Below are 5,356 nucleotides of genomic sequence, written 5' to 3' on the forward strand. Positions count from 1 at the left end.
GTCGAGTCCGAGACATCGAGTCCTGAGGTCCCAACAGGTCGAGTCCGAGACCGAGTCCCGACAGGTTGAGTCCGAGACAGAGACCGAGTCCCGACAGGTCGAGTCTGAGACATCAAGTCCTGAGGTCCCGACAGGTCGAGTCCGAGACATCAAGTCCTGAGGTCCCGACAGGTCGAGTCCAAGACCGAGTCCCGACAGGTTGAGTCCGAGACCGAGACGAGTCCCGACAGGTCGAGTCTGAGACATCAAGTCCTGAGGTCCCGACAGGTCGAGTCCGAGTCCGAGTCCCGACAGGTTGAGTCCGAGTCAGAGACCGAGTCCCAACAGGTTGAGTCCGAGACACCAAGTCCTGAGGTCCCGACAGGTCGAGTCCGAGACATCAAGTCTTGGGGTCCTGACAGGTCAAGTCCGAGACCCAGACTGAGTCCCAACAGGTCAAGTCCGAGACCGAGTCCCGACAGGTCGAAGACTACGCGGTGATCTAATTCAAGCATTCAAAATTCTAAAAGGTATTGGCAATGTCGACCCAGGGGACTTTTTCGACCTGAAAAAAGAAACAAGGACCAGGGGTCACAAATGGAGATTAGATAAAGGGGCATTCAGAACAGAAAATAGGAGGGACTTTTTTACACAAAGAATTATGAGGGTCTGGAACCAATTCCCCAGTAAAATTGTTGAAGCTGACACCCTGGTATCATTCAAGAAGCTGCTTGATGAGATTCTGGGATCAATAAGCTACTAACAACCAAACGAGCAAGATGGGCCGAGAGGCCTTCTCTCGTTTGTAAACTTTCTTATGTTCTTATGTGTAAAATTGTGATTTGTATTTATAGTTTGAGGAATAATAGCGGCTTTTTAATGTATTAAATATTAGTTCGTTTTATATTGTCTTTTCTTGTGGCTGTTCCTCGAATTTGATTTCTGCTGTGTTGTTGTTCAGTATTGTGTGTGGAAAATAAAAACATTTGTTTCTTTCCTGTTGTGGTCCCTCCTCTCTCATTGTCCAGTGGTCTGGGTGGTGACCTCGAAATCCAAATAACCTATATAGGGGAAAAGAGAAACATTAGTTATTTATTAAATAATAACTTCCAATTATCACGAGTCCACACGTGATGTGTGTGAGTGTTGGAGGAGGAGGTTCATCATATTTTAACTATGCTGTTTGGTTTGCGTGCATGCATTCTGAATGCCAGAGAGGTCTGTGTCGGTGGAAACAGGCAGCGATCCCTTTTCATTTCTTCCTTTTCTGTGTCTGTGATATTCTGGAGGAAAGACTTATTTCCAAGTGCAGTTTAAGGAGAGGCCATGAAAGAGATGCTAAACGAATCCTGATGTCTTTTCCAGCGGTGTGCCAAGCAGGGGATGTAACGGCATTAATGTCCCAGCGAGTGGCCAGCTAGCGGAGGGAGTGAAAGCTTGGCAGTGTCCCAGTGTCTGCATGGAGAAGTCTGAATGGGTGCGAGGAATTATTAAAGCACAATAATGGTTGGTACTATACTTGAGTGAAATGGTTCCTAACAAGTTAACCGTTTCCACCCATGTAACTATTGTACGGTGTAGAGACCAGGACCAGAGGACCCAGTTGGAAATTGAGTGGAGACAGACTCGGGTCAAACGCAATGGGTTACCAAGCCACGTTGTTGTGGCTGGATTATTGTAATTGCTTAGGAGCTGATGAGACAAAATGATGGAATTAGTCAGCTGCTCGGAAGCAGATGTGTGTCGGTGTGCCGAATGGGCTCCTCCTGATCGTAACTTCTTATGAAAGTAATGTCACTGTACAGCCAAAGACGAAAAATATTGGGACTGGTTTAGTTAAGCTTTATTAGCAATAATTTTGTTAAGGTTTCACCGTTTAACTTTAAACTAGTGTACATTTTAACTCTGTCCATGCTGTAAAACAATAATAACAAAGCATTGTGTTTTTAAACACCAAACAATACATTTAAATCATAATAATCCAACAAAACACACATAAACACTGGAATGAAAAGGACACATAAAAAATCTCAAGACTGCTTATTTCTGGTTTAGTATAAAGAGCTTTGAGAATCTTGACCACAGTGTTATAGGTATGAGCAGAAATTTTAGATTTTGCCAAAAAAAAAGTATTTAAACATTCTCTTTAAAAAGCATAGCCTTTACAGTAGTTGAACACCAGATTGTGGTGCACAATACTACACTGAACATCCTAAAATACAAGACCAACTAGATGAGTTAAGTTCATCAGTAAGGTTCTGTTTTTATATTTTTATAGTTGGTTTGTTTTGTGTGTTGTTTTTTTTTGCACTAGACTGGAGTGTATTAAGAGTTCATCATGAGGGAAAACATGTAGCTTTAATCCACAAGAATAACAGGCCAGCTGGAGGTTAGGATTGCATTTAGATTAACCTCGACACATGGGTGTCGCATAGAGATTAGCAGAGGCAGTCTGGTTTAAATCAGCCCAGTGTTCATGAAATACCATGATTATAAAGTAAAATAAAGCTGTTGGGCTGAGTGTACATTGCTTGTACAGTTTCCCAAAAGATGGTTAAATAACTAGATAAGCTTGGCTGAAGACTAGCCAACACCAATAACCCGGCTCACAGCAGCTGAAAAGTATTTTTTAGCTTTGAACCAAGACCCACACCTCTCAGCCAGGCCAGTATATTAAGAGGCAGGACATTCACCTCTGGACATGACAACACTGGGTTTAATCCCAGCCTGACTTGCTCTGCTTTTTGCCAGCCGTCCCACTGTGGGAGGCACTGTGCTGTAGCAGGGCCATGCCATGCCTAATTCTCATCTGCTTCCGACATGTCTGATATAAGAACATTAGAACGTTTCCAAATGAGAGGAGGCCATTCAGCCCATCTTGCTCGTTGGGTTGTTAGTAGCTTATTAATCCCCAGAATCTCATCAAACATCTTATTGAAGGATCCCAGGGTGTCAGCTTCAACAACATTACAGCATTGTAATGTTGGCTGTGTGGCTGTGTAGTCCAGTGGTTAAAGAAACGGGCTTGTAACCAGAAGGTCCCCGATTCAAATTCCATCTCAGCCACTGACTCATTGTGTGACTCTGAGCAAGTCACTTAACCTCCTTGTGCTATGTCTTTCGGGTGAGATGTAATTGTAAGTGACTCTGCAGCTGATGCATAGTTCACGCACCCTAGTCTCTGTAAGTCACCTTGGATAAAGCCGTCTGCTAAATAAACAAATAATAATAAAAATACAGCATTACATATACCCCTGACACTTGTGAAAGTCAAATGGAGTTGTGACCCAAGTGCATTAGCGCTCAGCTGTATTACAGTGATGGAGCCTAAAATTAATAAATGAATACAAAACAAATCCATGGTGGAAAATATTTCCTGTATACATTTTTTTGCAGTGCTTGTGTGTGTGGACAGCCATGCATCAGCATGCCCCCGATACCAGCGGCTTCCTTATCTCAAGGGGTGGGATTGCGTTGCCCTAATTTTAGCTTGTGTTATTTTTCTTACATTTTTTAGCAGTTTTCTCTTAATTCCAAGGAATTGTCAATGATTTAAAAAGGAAAAGTAAAAATCCTTACACTTAATGAAGTGAGCTTGAGAGAGAAAGTTCAGCTTCAGCATGTCTAGCTTCCTAACCTCCTAGATGAGTCATGTCCTTGGGCTGCGATATCTTTAGTTTTATAGTGAAGCCCTGATTCATGTCCGCCTGGGATTACGCAGTCTCTTCAAGCTGACCATGCCCTTGAAAGCTCATGTCAGATGGCACACTCGAAGCTCACTAATCCTGGCTCTGGCAGAGTGACGGTCTGATAAGGAAACCAGACGGGAATAGTTTTTGGAAAGCTCAATCCCTCGTTCTTGGAACGGTTTACTGAGCAGACAGTTCATTTTAAATAACTGTTAACCTCTAGTATTCAAACTATATCTAGTGTCAGTTTTGTTTTAGGTTATCATAGTGTAAAATTACAATAACATTATCTATTTTAATGTTAAAAAAAAAAAATTCTCAATATTTGTGATAAAAACATATCCAAAGTATGAGTTGCTCAGATCCAGGTAATGCTGCTCTTCTTTCTGGTTCCTGGACTTTGTTCTGATGGTTGTTTTTCAGTTAGAAAGGGATGCCGGGGTGCTGGCACAGTAGAGCCACTCACTGTGTCATTGTTACATCCCTGGGCTTGCTTTGACCTTTCCATTGAGTTCCCACAGTGTTCACCACTCCTCCTCCTCATCCTCCTACACACGCATTGAATTGGCTGGAAACTGGAACCCACTCAAAACGACAGCTGTGTTGAAAGAGAAATAGAGACGCTTTTGAGGGGTGCTTTGTACAATCCAAGTGAAAGGCCATGATAATCATGAGTCATCATTTATATATAAAACCTGCAATGTAACCCCTAGCACCTGAACCTACCCAGTTCAAGGAATCCTCATTGACACTGCATGCCGTTCACTGTGCTCAAGGAATCCTCATTGACACTGCATGCAGTTCACTGTGCTCAAGGAATCCTCATAGACACTGCATGCAGTTCACTGTGCTCAAGGAATCCTCATTGACACTGCATGCAGTTCCCTGTGCTCAAGGAATCCTCATTGACACTGCATGCCGTTCACTGTGCTCAAGGAATCATCATTGACAATGCATGCAGTTCAGCACTGTGCTCAAGGAATCCTCATAGACACTGCATGCAGTTCACTGTGCTCAAGGAATCCTCATAGACACTGCATGCAGTTCAGCACTGTGCTCAAGGAATCCTCATTGACACTGCATGCAGTTCAGCACTGTGCTCAAGGAATCCTCATTGACACTGCATGCCGTTCACTGTGCTCAAGGAATCCTCATTGACACTGCATGCCGTTCACTGTGCTCAAGGAATCATCATTGACAATGCATGCAGTTCAGCACTGTGCTCAAGGAATCCTCATAGACACTGCATGCAGTTCACTGTGCTCAAGGAATCCTCATAGACACTGCATGCAGTTCACTGTGCTCAAGGAATCCTCATTGACACTGCATGCAGTTCAGCACTGTGCTCAAGGAATCCTCATTGACACTGCATGCAGTTCAGCACTGTGCTCAAGGAATCCTCATTGACACTGCATGCAGTTCAGCACTGTGCTCAAGGAATCCTCATAGACACTGCATGCAGTTCACTGTGCTCAAGGAATCCTCATTGACACTGCATGCAGTTCAGCACTGTGCTCAAGGAATCCTCATTGACACTGCATGCAGTTCAGCACTGTGCTCAAGGAATCCTCATTGACACTGCATGCAGTTCAGCACTGTGCTCAAGGAATCCTCATTGACATGCCATCATGGCTTAAACAACACTCAGTGCTTGATTGTGATTTTTCGCTTAAGATTACTCAATTCCT

This window comes from Acipenser ruthenus, chromosome 5, assembly GCF_902713425.1.
Source record: "Acipenser ruthenus chromosome 5, fAciRut3.2 maternal haplotype, whole genome shotgun sequence".
NCBI classification, from domain to species: Eukaryota; Metazoa; Chordata; class Actinopteri; order Acipenseriformes; family Acipenseridae; genus Acipenser; species Acipenser ruthenus.